Source organism: Chaetura pelagica, unplaced genomic scaffold (genome assembly GCF_000747805.2).
Source record: "Chaetura pelagica isolate M959 unplaced genomic scaffold, ChaPel_1.0 scaffold627, whole genome shotgun sequence".
NCBI lineage: Eukaryota > Metazoa > Chordata > Aves > Apodiformes > Apodidae > Chaetura > Chaetura pelagica.
This window is the reverse complement of record NW_009953970.1, coordinates 816,676-832,777: the sequence shown is the minus strand read 5'-3', so window position 1 is coordinate 832,777 and position 16,102 is coordinate 816,676. Positions and strand designations below refer to the sequence as shown.

At 37.0% G+C, this 16,102-nt stretch overlaps 1 protein-coding gene across 1 annotated transcript in view; it reads right to left on the bottom strand.

Moving 5' to 3' along the window:
• Positions 1–16,102, bottom strand: part of ROBO1 (roundabout, axon guidance receptor, homolog 1 (Drosophila)) — a 627,322-nt gene that overhangs the window by 138,836 nt on the left and 472,384 nt on the right. The gene's annotated exons all lie outside the window — the stretch shown is intronic.

Sequence of the window (16,102 nt, the reverse complement as noted above, 5' to 3'; positions counted from 1 at the left end):
ATTGCCAAGTAGCTGCAATCAAGCTAGCACATCCCACAGAGCAGTACCAGTGATATGGGGATTCCACTCCAAATCTGAAATCAGTGAAGCCACATAACCCAGCACTTGAGGTAACAAACCTACTCATCTGTGTTCACAAAATCTGGGAACAGACCCACGCTGATTGCTTCTGTAGTGTGAACGTGACTTTACCTCCTCTAATTCCAGATTCCTGTGTGTAAAAACGCATGGCTTACCACACAGCTAAAGATCATAAAACATCAGAAACATGAAGGCCATATGAAAACCTCATAGATGTAGAATGTGACCTAGATCTAGACTTAAATACTGAAACACGGATAAATACTGACAGGATTTAGATCACTGAACCCTTCAGAAACTAAAATGGGTTTATGCTAATGAAAATCCTTCCATCCTCTCCATATTACCAACAGTCCATGCACGTATGTTAAGCAATTCAACTTATTCATAGCTTTCTGTGCTTAAGGTCCAATTTTTCCACTAGACCTTGACTACACTATCAATATGTTAACATGAGAAGGTACTAGCAAATGCTTTGCTATCTTTGTTATACTCACATTAAATTCTGAAATGAAAGCCTGCAAACCAGTCATTAAATAATCTAAATAATACTGAAACTGTACAAGTGAGATTTTCTATTGTCTGTTTATAACACAAAAAGTACTGTACTAATTTATGTGATATGGATCTGATAATTTCCATTCACCTGTTCTAATAGGTGTGTAAGGTTAATAGAGGATGCCAATTTAAATGAAAAGTACCATAATTGGAATCTCATCTTTTATTTGTTCTCTTACTATCAAATCCTGCAGAGTGAACATCTATTAGATTCCTGGGGCAAATTATATGAGGACTTTAAATAATTTAATTTTATTGGATGATGAGGCTGCCACCATACCTGGGTCTAGGCTACCATTTTATGCATGCTCAAATTAAATTTACCCCTTTTGACAAGCTCCTTGAAGCTCTATTGATATTGTATGTACTCGAATTACTGCTGTACGTTAAAGTTAGAGGAAATTACATTCAACCTGAGTCCTAGTCAAATCACTAAAGTTCAGGAATAGCTACAAGAGATGACAGGAGGATAACAGTTCAATATATTCATGGACTACACACAAACATTGTACTCTTCCATAGGTTGCTACATTTCTGAATTGCATAAATAATTATAATCTTTGGTTACAAGACAAAAACAAACAAACAAACAAAAAACTTATCAGAATCCACACCTTGATAGATATGATTCAATTCAGACCATGAACTGAAGAAATCTTTCTTACTGCCTTTCATCCCCTTTTCACACACAACATACATAAACCTTCATCAACAACTTCACAACCTTAAAACTCACAGCATGTATTTATAAACACACATAAAAACTAATAGGAACATGTTCATTCTCTGTTTGTCAGCAGTTCCAAAATGGCAGGTAACCCACTGGAAGTCCTGGTACCTCCCATCATCCTGATGGTTGCATCATGTCCTTCTGATGTCAGAGGAAGCCTTGCGGTCATAACAGCAACAGTAGCACTAACACAGGATTCTGTTTTCAAGGAAATCTGCTTTCAAGCATACAATGGTTTGTTGTTGATTTTTAAAATAATAATTTTTTAAGTCTCATGCACAGGCCAGCTGTTACATAATTCAACTGAGGACATTTGTCAGCTAACTACCATGACCCCTGTGGTTGTGGCTGCAATTCCGTAACACTGCTACAAGCTCACTGTTCACAAGACATTGCTGGATGCTTTTTTTTAAAGAAAAGTATGGAGAAGAGAAGAACAACTGTTAAAATAATGTAAATCATCAAACATAACAAAAAAACAAATCCAAAATTTAAGATTAAATACAATTGTTTATTTATTGCACTGAATAATTATTTATTATTTATATTTGGGTACACTGGCAGATGGTACCAAATGTCCAAGCATTATATAAAACCACCTCCACAAAAAGACAAGTGTTCTCCTTTGTGTTTTTTTTTGGTGTTAATAGCCTATTACAATTTTGAAGTTGTTAAAAACTGCTTCCTGAAATAAACTTGATTCTCAAGTACAAATGCATTCACATGTGGATCTGTAACAGCAGAATCTGCATGGAAGGAGAGCTAAACTGGTAATTTATAAAACTGAACTCCAATTCAGTGACACTAAAATAATACAAGGATTTATGAATAGTTTCTCTCCTTGTTACACCCAGATTACTGTGTCATCTGGGTGAGGCTGAGGACTTTCAAGAGTATTTCACCTAAACTAATCAACCTATTTACTGAATCTGAGCTAAGTGCTGAAGTTTACTTCTAATGAGTGTTGACTGATCTTGGCAAATAAAGTGAACTAGACCACACATAGCTGAGCCAGACAAGTCATCACTAGTCAGCATGTCCTTAGGGGACAGAATGAATAAAAAATATTTCTCAGCTTATTTTTTTGAAGGATTACCACAAACACTCATGTTGATAGTAGCACTATCTTGACATCCTTTCAGAGCCGTCCTTAGCACTGGTAGTATCTTGTCTCGTTGAGACTTTTTTCACAAGTTAAAAAATTGAGCCATTTTAACAGTTTATTTTATTTTTATCTATCCAAACATTTATCGTACACTCATCACCCCTGTGTTCATAAGCCTGAGGTTTGAGTGTTGTCACACAAAGGATTAGTGTGTAAATCTCCCAGGGCCTGGAGGACTCCATGTCAAACAAAGGGTTTCATCACTGGTCTCCAGCATAGCAGCTCTGGGGTGACAAGGGGCTCTGCTCCAAGGGGTCCAGGACTGGGTGTCAGAGGACCCGGCTGTCTTAACTCAGCTTTTCCTGATACCCTGAACCAGTTATGTCACATCTATCTGCCTCAGTCTCCAAGCGGAGAATGGTATCTCTCAAAAGCTATGCCTAGAAACCCTAAATAAAAACTCTTATTTCTGTGAGGATTGTCTAGGAAAAATGCACAAAATACCACTAAGAGGTTCAGGGCATTATCACATCTAACTGCTTCCACCAGAAGCAACGCTGTAATGCCACCAGTGCTGTTACTCCCATGAAATGAAAATAGGAAAAATAATCCAGACCTAACAAAACCAGGAAAAATAGTCCTGACCAAATGAAAACATAAACATAAAATACTATGCATTTAAAAGTTTTGTTGCTTTCACTCAGTTGAACTGAGAGCACAAAAAAAGTGTTTTCACTTTCCTGGTTCCATAGGAAGTCACTTGTGGCTCAGATCAGGAACCAAACATAACATGTACCCTCTGCATCTACGCCAACCTCTTGACCCCAGTACAGCTGGAAGGAAGGAAAAGCCAATCTCTCCAGGTATACCTTTCATCACAAAAGTAACTTGGCAGAATTAAGAACTTACTGCTCCCTGGACATGTTTCTTTCCTAGATGTTGTGAGTGCTGGATTCAGAGCATGCAAAAGCTGCGAGGGGCCCAGGGCACCTTCCCCCAAGAGGGCTGGGCTGTGGGGACTCAGAGCTGGCTCAGCCTCAGTGGGACCTGAGGATGGCCCTGTCCCAGTGGAATCCTGGGGAGAAGGTCCCCAACAATACGGCAGGGAAGCTATGGCCAGGGCCAATCCCAGGGATGGAGGACTACCTGTCCCAAACCCTGGCAAAGAAATGCAGAAGGCCAGTGCTTTCAGAGAGAGCAATGAAGGGTGCCTGCCTGCACTTATTTGTGGCAGAAGGACTTGGAAGACAGACATTCAGCCTCTCCAAGTCATTAAATGCAGAACTGCACTGCTGAAGGTCAGTTACTTTATCTAGTTGCAAGTTGATTTACTCTGTCATGGGCGGCTACATTTGTGCTGCCTTTAACCTGGTTCTGGTAAGCTATACAGCCACTGGTCTCCCACAATCTTCTTCATACTTTAGCTGTCTCTAAAATAAAGAAAATTTATGCACTGTGTTGTAGAGAAGTCTTGTTACAGTCAGATAAATCAGGCCTTCTGTAAAACTTTTCAGTTGTTAAATCGGAACGAAAGCAAGACAAACTCTTCCAAACCAATATACAAATGTTCAGTCTTAATTTTCATTTGCAGAAATTGCAAGGTCATATGATATTAGGTTTCAAAAAAAGAGACCCCAAGACTCCTTTAAACCAAACTGCTCTTTTTTTGGCAAGGATAAGTATTAGAGGCAGATGATTTGGAACAAGAAACTGCTTGGACCACATTGTGCTACTGACGATATTACTGCACAGGAAGCTGGAGCTCTTCAAAGGTTATTTTAGAGACATCAAAAACATTTGCAGCCTAATATAATAATAACATCTCCTTAAAAGTAACAGTGCATCTGCTAAACCTTTTTGTGCAAAGGACACAGCTCATTTACTCCCTGGAGATTTTCAGCTGTGCTGTATAGTAGCTTGAATGATCATAAAAAAGCAAATATCACCTGGCATGAATGTTTTTGTAAGTACATCCTGTGATGGCCCTTAAGTTCTTTGTAACTACACCTTTTGTTACCCTTGTGTTTCCCAGATATCTAGGATCTGAGGCCAAAAAATTCTGGCTAAAAATAAAAAATAACCCAATGTGGGTGTAGTGTTGGAGGAGGAAATTAGCATGTCCTTTGTATACAAGCGTCAGACAATCTGGAATAAGTAGAAGGAATTGAAGTTTCCTCTAATTGAAACCTAGTATCCAGATAAACTTGCATACATCTAACCTTTGTTCTCTTACTACAAAGCTGTTCAATTACACATGGAAAAATGGAGCGCAATAAAAGTTATGGCATCTATTCACACCACAGGAATCCAGTTTAATTATTCCCACTAGGAGATATGAAGTATTTCCTAATGCAAATACTGGACTCCCAGATCACTGACATCAAGGACCTGCATTGTATTTTCCCCCACAGGGAAGAAGTATAAAAAGCGTTGCATTTTACACTCAGTTTACGTACAGTACTTTTTGATGATTCTGCTACGGAATTAAAAAGGCAAATCTTTACATTTTCACTAAAGTCCTTGTAAATTGTCTAATGTGAAATATGAATGCACAGATTATTGCAAAATACAGCTACTTCTGTAAACTTTGACAGAAATATAACACAATATGCTCAACATTTGTTCATGGGCCTGCCATTAAGATGCAAGTAACTTTCTGTAAGCACCAAGCATGATCATACTGTTTCACCATGACCTATGCAGTTACAAATTATTACCAGTTACAATCAAAATGGGTGATAGATTTGTAAAACATATGAAAGACCAAAAGTTCATTTTAAAAGATATGCCTGATAAGTGGCAATAAACACTAGCTTTAAAGAGGGTTTTAAAGAGGGTAGATTGACTTGCTATTGGTTTAATCAAGTAGAGGAGTTTCATCCCTGTACTCTGCCAGTGCTTGACTGTGTCCTCCTTCATCAGTTGCTCTCACAGGCCTCCTTTTCCACTTCCAAGTTATTTCCAATGTTTTCTGCTAGCCATAAACTGAGACAGTCTCCAAGCAGCAACTGGATGCTGATAACCTGGGTTCCACCACAGAGCTCAGATGCATCACACCTGATAGTCCTCTGTACTATGTACACAAGTACTACAGATTTATTTATTTTTTTATTTCCTATATTTAAAAATAAAAAAATAAAAACTAAATATGATGAGAAAAAAAATGTCCTGGATTTACAGACTACCATAGAAAGAGCCTCTAGTATCTCCCCAGAGTTTATGAATATCATATGAAGGCCCCTGAAACAGCAATTGAGCCTTAATGTACACATCTGTCATGAGCATAAGCTTTTATTCCAGTGACAAAAATTAGAAATATATTTTAAAGAAGTATCTGTGTATTTTCATGAAAAGCTTCTGTCATTTGATCATGGAAGGAAAAAGGTTCATGATTGGGCTATATTAAAAACAAACAAAAAAAATCACATAGTTCAGTTTCAGAGGAAAATTTGGTTTTACATTGTCCTCCATGCTGTGGTGCTATCAACACAAGCATTCTCACTTACACCAGAAATGGTTTGGTCACAGATCACATTTATAAATAAAAGCAAGTGACTAAGTTGATTCTCAGTGTCTATGGTGAATAAATATATGCTTTTGTGAATTTTAAGTAAATGCATATACAGATGCAAAACACTAAAGCTAATGTAGGGTCTTCCTTCAGCATTATGATTAAAGTGCATTCAAGAATAAAAAACTTTTCAACATAACATTTTTAACTTCATCTATAATTTTTTAAAAACCTAGATATATTAAATATTTCAGACAAATGAGGTAGATTCACCAGTTTAACTTCTGTACAGAGATATATACACAACTTCGCCATACACATAGCTTAAAATTGCTACCATGTGCCAAGTAAACTTTTACAGATGTTAAGCAACAGAGTTCAAAGAAACTGCATTGGTTCTTCCTGGATATATACCAAATATATAAAAACAAAGAAATGTCAAGCTATGAAATAAGTGTCCATTTGCTGATGTTCAGATAAACGAGAGACACAGGCCTGCTAATACTTTTTCTTTCTTATTACTTGAACTACATTCAAATGATGCTCTGCAGCTCTTTTGAGCTTTCATCATGAAGCATTCCAGCTAAATTATGACATGTTTTGAAGTGAGTTTTACTCTTGGCTTTCAAAAGGATATTTCTACATCATATTGCATGTGTGAAATCATCCTCTGAGAACCTTTTGTGTGCACACATAGAAACTGTCTCTCTCTCAGCGTTACACGTAGAGAGAACAACATACTTCTCTTGAGAGAAGAACATACGTTTGTTGCAGTGGGGCTACTTTTGTAAACTAAATAATGAAAAACATTCAAGCATAAAGCTTGGTAGAACCAAAAATGTCCTAGATAAAGTATGCCAAAATAAGTCATTTGTCCCAAATAGTCAGCCTTTATTTTTCATTCCTTTAAGGACAAATACATTGCAAATTCATGTAGCAAATCTAAAAAACTTGTAATTAAGCCTGTTGCTGTATGGTAAGTTTAATTCATCATCCCCTGTTGACCGCTTCCCTGTTCTATACTTCCAAGTAGTCCATTTCCCCTAAGGCCATTTCTAACATACCTAACCTTTAAACATTTCAATGTCTTCAATCATTTTTTAAAAGTGAAAATACAACCCCCTCACACCACCACCTAGAAATATTCTCTTTTTTTCTCTCTATTGTGGAATTTCCATTTACTTCTTTATCCCCAAAACACCCCCATGCACATACTCCAAATTACACCTCCCTAAGGCACAGAACAAGCAATATTCAGTCCTGGAACAGTGACAGGTTTCAAGTATAATATTTCACAGCCCATTAGGACTGGAAAGAGAGGCTTTTTAGCATTTAGTGAGCTACAGACTCACTTTCCAGGAAGAGAGATCCTGCTCCTACTTTGGGTTATTCACCCACTCTCTCTCTCTATGCATGTACATATATACCCACACAAGTATATACCCAGCCTAATACATACCTCTTTATACACATCAATAACATTTTTTCAACTGCAAATTTATGTAAAAGCTGAATTAGGCAATTTTTAATGGTTTCTAAAATGTACTGCTTTTAATTTTCCTTTCTTTTCTAGTTCCACACAGATGAATTCCACGAGACAAATTCAGTCAAGCAAAGGAATAGATGAAGAACAACATCAATGCAACTGAGAAATAATTCAAGAGATTTTTATGAAAGTAGATTTTTTCTTCCATGCATGTTATGTAGTACTTGGAGAATTCATGGTGTTTTGGTATAACATAAAGGTTTTATTCGCCTTTCCTTAGAATGATCTGCAGAAGTAACTTACAGCTTCCACATGCAATGCCATCAAAAGCTCTTGCCCATAAAAATTACTACCAACCCTTCATGCTTTCTTCCTCTCTTAAATCTGAAAATTTCCTCTCCTATAAAATAATCTGTAGCCATTACTACTGAAAAATTACTAGGTTTAATCTTTTTTAATAAAAAGACAATTCATTAAAAACCATAATTTTGTGAACAGTGAAATTATTGAAGCTTGATTTCTTGCAGATTTGGACCTCACAACCAGTTACTCCAGTATCTAACAAGGTGGCAAATTAAACTGTAGCTTTTCACTAGTTAGTTCATTTAAAACAGCTTTGGTGAGTCCTAAGGATTGAACTCATACACAGTACTTCCTTCCAGGTCTCTTGCTCTCTTGTTTTCTTATCTAGGTGTCTGTATTTCAGGAAATTTCTAGGAACAGAATATCTGAGTAACTGGGTGCTCTCTCACCCCTTCAGCTTATGTTGAAATTGGCCAGTGAGTTAAAAAATCTGTCATTGTGGGAAACACTTATACGTATGTGAACGCACGTGTGCTTGCACATCCAGGCACATACAGTGTAATCACATAAACCTAATTTCCTTCGGAAACCAAGCTAAAAATGACACAGCAACAGCAGATGTGAGCACAGTTATGAAAAGCAGCTGCATGGGTTTTCCATGAGACAAACACAAGGTCAATACACAGACAGGTTCCTTTAACTAAGCTCAACCGGCAAGCCTTTGAAATATTTACATAAGTATCCTCTTTCTGTGGAGTAGAGGATCTACATCTTGACATCAGTTCATGTAAGGCATGTTTCCTATTTTTTTCAGGGTTGAATTCTTACTTGCTGAAGTCAACAGAAGCTTTACCTCTGACTTCTATATCTACAGTAAGGTTTTCTTTTTATGAGTATACTGATATAATTTATGTGACTATGCTCATACCTCCTCTTTCTCTGGTTGCAATTATATAAATAATAATGTATTTATGTATTGTCCATGCCATAAATGAATGTATTTGAGTAATTCCAAAATCTATCACTGACAAAGTATACATGAAAATCGTCATAACAAAACAAATTAGAACCAAGAGACATTCGGAAACAAGTATCACCACAAAATAACCCTATAGTCTTTTAACTAGAGATATAAGCTTAATCTATGGCTCTGACAATAGAAAGCAATTTGGGCTGTTAGACCAATATGAGACCGATTTAGCAAAGACTTTTTTCATCCAACTTCAAACGCCATCTGGAAATTACACTGTGGCATGTGTCATCCTGTTAATATAAAAATATAGGACTGTGAGGGATCATGAGGGGCAAGAGAATGCAGCCCCATCATCTCCTCTTCCGCTATGCAAGAGACACTTACCGCCAGAGAAGTCCACAGCATATCTACCTTTTATACCCAACATTTCTTCTCTCATCCACTTCAAAAAGCTCAAGAAGAAACCAAAGCTAACACTTTAATTAACCATCCATAAAGATATCTCATGTTCCAGAATCTATTCTAAATATTAGTTAATACAAGGCTTTATGCATGGCTTGACATTATTAGTTTCCAGTACATCTCAGGAACTACATTTTTTCTTCAAGTGCTCCTCAAGGAAAGCTTCCTGTCCTGAATTTCCATAGTTTGACTGTTTCAGCCAAAGATAGTATTAGTTGCTGATTTTACACCACTTCTGGAGATAAAAAAGGATTATCTAGCAGCTTCCATGGAAAAAACACTAATAGATTAAAAAATTACATACTCTAACAAGGGCTTAATTTTGCAGTATACTGAACTTATTCATAGAATCATAGAATACCAGGTTGCAAGAGACCTCAAGGACTATCTGGTTAAACCTTTCTTGGCAAAAGCACAGTTTAGACAAGATGGCCCAGCAACCTGTCCAGCTGAATCTTAAAGCTATCTAATGTTGGGGAATCCACCATTTCCCTGAAGAGATTATTCCAATGTCTGACTGTTCTCATAGTGAAAAATTTTCTTCTGGTGTCCAGTTGAGATCTCCCCAGGATAAACTTGCTCCCATTACCCCTTGTCTTTTCCATGTGACTCCTTGTAAAAAGGGAGTTTCCATCTTCTTGGTAGCCCCCATTAAGTACTGGAACATGGCAACAAGGTTTCCCACAAGCCTTCTTTTCTCCAGGCTGAACAAACCCTGTTCTCTCAGCCTTTTCTCATGTGATGGGCTTCCCATTCCTCTGATCATCTTTGTGGCCCTTCTCTGGACTTTCTCCAGCCTGTCTGCATCTTTTTTTGCACAGCAGAGACCAGAACTGAATACAGTATTCCATTTGTGATCCAACAAATGTTGAGTAGAGTGGGATGATGACTTCTGTATCTCCACTGGTGATGCCCTTGTTGGTGCAACCCATCATCCTGTTGGCTTTCTTTGCCTCAGCAGCACCCTCATTATGAGTTTGTTGACCACCAGGACCCCAAGGTCTCTTTCTACAGAGCCACTCCCCAGCCAGGTGGATCACAGTCTGAGCTGCACTCCTAGGTTATGTTTTCCAAGGTAAAAGAGCTTACATTTGTCTTTGTTGAACTTTGTAAGGTTCTTATTAGCTCACTCTTCCAGCCTGTCCAGGTCTTCCTGCAGGGTGGTTCTCCCTTCAGATAGTTGACAATATTGTTAGATATTAATGAAAAACTCATACAATCATAGAATGGTTTGCATTGGAAGGGGACTTCAAAGATCATGTAATCCAGCCTTTTTTTTAATAGGAGAGTTTTTATTTTCCTAAACTCTAATTTCACTGGGCTTTGTAGCAGGTTTAATGTAAATTCTCCTTTGAAATGCAGGACAGTTTCATCAGAGACAGTTTGGGCTGTTGTTTTTTAGCTGTGTGGCTGATCCCTTGTTGACTAAAATAAAAACCCTCAGCTCAAATATCTGATGTAGAAATAATAACAACTGTTTAAAAATCAGCAACCAAAATTTTAACATCACTTATAGACTGCTTTCCCAAATCTAGCAGTTGGTCTCCTGTGGAGTAAGACTCGAGTGAAACTCAGTCAGTACTGCAAGGAAGATGTGGATAAAAATTAAAAGAGATTAAGAGCTGCATCCATCCCATACTGAGCGCATGGACACTGAAAATAAAGACTATTAGGATGTACAGTGAAGCACTGATTTATCCCATTCTAATAAGTAAATGTTTCTTACAATAAATTAAAATTTTAAGTACTTCAATGGAGATAACAATGCATTGCCTGGTAAAATGCATGCTACCTCTGAGGTGAGCACTTCTTGTTCCTTTTACTTAGGAAGTGGACAGAGAGACAATTTCAAAGGAAGCCAGAAAATGAAGATATGAAAGATATGAAATGTAAACATCAAAATTAACTCTGTCTAGGATGACTCTACTAAAATTTCCATTGCATTTTCCACAACACACAGAACTCATAATTAATAATGTCACCAAATTTTCCAAGACTGAAGTAGAGGGCCCAGATTAATTTTGAAGGCTTATTTGCTGTCAGTGCTTATTGGGAATATAATTGGAAACCAGTAATCATGGAAGGAAGTTGATTGAAGAAGTCAGTCTCCAGTGTGTGTGCTTGAATAATGTTATCAATCATCCCAGTTGAGAAAGATTACTAGTACTCAATCTTTGTTAGTGTTCGGGATTATAATTGTGCTCTAATTATACGTTAACATTGTTGGGTTTGTTTGTGGGTTTTTTTCACTATCAATTTAGATTTTGTAAGCACATGCCTACTCTTTTACTGTGGTAGAATATACTTCTTTTTGTCTGTAATCGTGTCATAAAAGAGTAAGTTAAACATGATCCAACAGTCATCGAGTGCATTATTTTTTAGAAATATATTCCTCCCCCTCGAAAAATGTAAATATTATGTCATGGCTTTTGTCTTCCCAGATGTGTTTTGGACTCTTCAGAATGAGGGTACGGTTTTTAGCTCGAGATTTGTTGTTCAATCAATGAAACACAATCTGTACTGCAGCAATTGATACATAGCTGCATGCAACACAGAGTCAGATTGCAATGTCAGGAGCTACCAAATAACTTAGCAAGAGAGTTTTCTATCCCTCTGAAAAGTTTAGCAATACTTGCTCCTTTTTATTTGAAAGAAGATGAAAAAAAAAAGTGCCTCCGAATAATTTGGTTGTTTTCATTATTTTATACTTGTATATACAGGAAGTATTAGAAATTTTCATACTATGCATTTATCTGCAGTAAACCTCACACGCTAATGTTTTTTATGCATTAATACAGCCCCTCCCTCTAAAGAGGAAGTACTGACCGCATTTTCTTTTCAGTTTCAGAAAAAAAACTAAAACCAAACTTAAAAAAAGCTTTTCCACTAGTCAATCCTTGAAGTAAGAGTAATACAACTGATTGTTGTTTTGCATCTGCCTCAGGATCCAGCACATCCTGGTGGAGCTTGACAGTACTTGGCTGTTCAAATGCTTAAATAATAACTAACTAACTAACTAACGAAATAAATACAATTTAAAAACAAATAAAAATCTTTCTGGCTCCTGGCAAAGTCCTTATCCCTCCTGGTAGCTTCCCCACTAGTTGTAGCTCCTGATGCCTTTTTCTATGGAGGGCTCAGACATTTTTGGGATAGCTTGCCTTCTGTAGTTCTCTGGATTTCTTTGCTGCACTTCTTGGATCAAGTTCCCAAACCCTTACGCTCATGAGCTTTCTTACAGTTCCCGTCTTTTGCATGCTCTTCTGGTTTCTGAGCTGATTCTGGCACCAGTTTTTTCATAGTTCCTTTCCAGTAATGAGTCAATCTGTGGTGCAAGTCTCAGCATGGCAGCTGCCTCCATCTTCCTCTTATTTTAACTAGCAGTACTCAACTTAGCATCTTACATAAGGCCAAGCTTTAAAATTAGTTGTAGAGGTCAGCAGCAGCTTTGTTCCCTTTTGTCTGGAATTCAGGATTCCTCAGCTCAGTCCTTTTCTTGAGTAGCTCTCCAACACAGAGAGAAAATATTCACTTTTCCAGAAGGTTTTCAGATGTAGATACCTACTTAGACGGCAAACCCACCTACTGAGAAAATGGTTGAAGTTTGATAAGAAAAAATGGCTTGACAAACTTGAAAGATGGGAGCTTGCTTTAGATCTCATCTACCAAAAAAAAATCACTCACTTGCATGCACATGCTTTATCTCTCTCTTATTTAACCCCAAAAGTCAGTGCAGTTATGGAGCACTGAAAATTTGGATCCTAATAGGTGCAATAAAAAAATCCTGGTCTTATCCTTCTGATTTGCATTGACTCAACCATAATGAATTGTAAGGAAGCCAGGAACTCTTATAGGGAACCTATGCTGGTCATGGGTACACACAACCTAGAGGAAAAATACCTTCAAAGGAGTAAGAAAAGGAAACTTATTTGTTGTAAAGACAAGATGCCTGACTTATAAATCTAGCAGTATTTATATAAAATATTTTTTCTTGCTGCTGTTACAGAAAGGCATCTAAAGTAGAACCTTCTTAAAGGCAGCTCTTCCATCCTTTAAAACAAAAAGCTCCGGTACTATCCTTCGCCTGTTCCAGCAGATATCTGTCAGCTCATTTGGGATTTAGTGACAGCAACAAAGCTACTACTTCAGTATTAGCCCTGAAATAACAATGCAACTATCTTAAAGAATGTAAGGATTTTTTTCTTAACATGGAGCACAGGCTGCACTGGCATATGTTATCGGCTCAAATTGCTATTTTATGCATTCAAATACCAAAGTTATTAGGACCATCACATAGATCTAAACAAGTCTTTCTTTATAGTTTCCTACACAGCTTTGTCCTTTTTTTGTGCATTACAACCCAACAGTTTATACCCTATCAATCTTAATTTTATTAGTTCCTTGTTAAAGTGCTGCAATTATTCCTGAACAAAAAATATTTTTAATTAGTTAATCATCTCTGTAACCCTGAATTGTCATAGCATAGAAAAATACATTTTAGATTAAGACTTGTAGTGAAACCTCAAATAGAATTTTGGCATTTGAAGGTTATTTGTCATATGGAAATTCATGCCATATCAACCATTTTATATATGGCTACAAGGGAAACATCTGCAAGGTCTAACGGCTGATAAAGAGTAACCTGCCCTGCTACTAAAAAAAAAAAGGAAAACTGCATTCTATTCAAAGGCTGCAGATAAGACTTAATGAACTGAGATTTCATAATGGAGAAACGATGGGTAATGTAGACCTAATATATTCCACATACACAAAGCATTAAGAAAACATTTTTAAAAGAGAATATTAAGCTGGGTGTTTGTTTCTGCCCTATCCCTCTCCACCTCCCCACCTTCATATTTGCAGCCTTGCATATAATACAGATTTAAACATTTTTTAAACAACTCTCAATATTGACTTTTTCAGAGATGTTATTTCTAAATTAAGATCATGTGACACCCTCTCCCAGTCATGTTTTGGCAAGCATTACTAAAACACAATATTTTAACCAGGATAAGAGCATGCAGGCTCAGAAAGGGGCTTGGGATATTAGTTTTGCTGGCTATTTTCACAGGAAAGAGGTTAAGCCACATAAATTTTAACAGTACTCTTGCTGGTCATTTCAGACGGAAGGAAAGCTAGTTGGCATAAGAAGCTAAAGGAGGAAAAAAAAAAAGACCTATTCACTGAAAATAAACAAGCTTGACCTTTTGGAGGAGGGTACTCTTTACTAATACGGTAGCTCCAATGAGCTGAAAAGGAGATCTTAGCCCCAAAGAATGACTTATAAAATGGTGAATCTTACAGCAGAAGAAAAGAGGGAGCGTAAATGACAACTGATGAAGGAATTAATCCCCATGACTGCAAGCAGCATTTCAGTTTTAGCTAAGTCTCACACCAAATGCATTTGCATCTCCATCCTGATTTAGCTCCTGCTTGCAGTTTTGTTTAGCAAAGACCTATCTTTGCATCTTTAGTGGAATGAAATGAAACCCATGTATTGTTAAGTAAGTCCCCGACACTTCATCTGGCTAAAGCTAGATAGGCTGGTTTTAGTTTCTGAGGTACCAAGACATACGAGTTTAAAAGCTAACAAAAATCTCTGAGACAAACAGAACTTCCACCTCAGATTAAGCCTGTCACACCAAAGCCCTTCACAATATTTGTAGCCGTGTCAGTGGTTTTCCTTTCAAAATATATTGCTGAATTCAAACTTTAATCTAAAACATTTTATTTGGCCAGGAGCTCCTACTTCTCAACCAAACGCTAATTGTGCCAACATTTTTTTTCTTGTCTCAGTAACTCCAAGTTGCATTCTTGAAAAGATTGTTAAGTATGTTAAAAGACTTGTCCTTCACAGCAGTGCCATCAGACTAGTAAGTAAATAGGCTTTCATCACAGAACAACTTTTAGCTGCCAGCTTCCTTTACTGCATGTTAGTGAATAAAATGGGATAACCATGTGTTGAGCAAGTATAATTGGCTGAAGTGATCAATATGATGGCTTCTACCCGTGCAGTTTTCATTGCCACACAAACAAGTACACATTTGCCTAATTGCTCAGTAGGTGTTAAAAAAGAGAATGTGTGTTTTAGGACTGGCATTTAAAAAAACCCAATACATTAAAAACATTTAAGGTCAATAACTGCTCCTAAGAATGCCAGAATGCCAAAGGGCAGGTACCATACCAAGATTTCTACTTTTTTGTTGGTTTTTTTTTGTTTTTTTTGTTTTGTATTGTTGTTTTGTTGTTGTTTGGTTGTTGTTATTTATTTCTTCTTTAAAAAAAACAAACAAAAAACCCAATGTAAGCAAATGCAACTGGTGAAAAAATTACTCTGTAAAACACATCGGAAAAGTAACTTTATTCTGCAACTACTTTCATAATTCAGCTCTTATGTTGCCCATAATGCTCCCAGGGACAAAGGGAAGTTTGCATCCAAAAAAGTGATACATATGGGTTTAATTGCTTTTTGCAGGGAAGTCAGGCTCCAATGTAAAGAAAAGTTATTCCAAACCAGGTTTTCATGTGAAAATTTCCAATAAAAAAAGCAGCAACAGATGTGGCTGAGGCTGTTAACTTGCTTGGGACATTTTTTTCAGACCGTCCATTTCCAAGCAACTGCAATCTACTTCCTCCTAATCAACACTCTTTTCATTAAGCACAGTCAAGGCTTCCCTCACAATCTCTTCCTAGAAACACATACTGCAATGTGAAATACCTTCATTTTTCTTCATTTTCCTGTTTTCAAAATAATGTATTCCTGATATTTTCCTTTTATTCCTGAAATAATAGTTTTTATACAGAGCATCATTTTTAAATGAGTCAATGAAAAATGGTATGAGCAGTGTAGCTGTCTCTTCTAATACTAATCAGAGCAAAATAACTTAACTTGC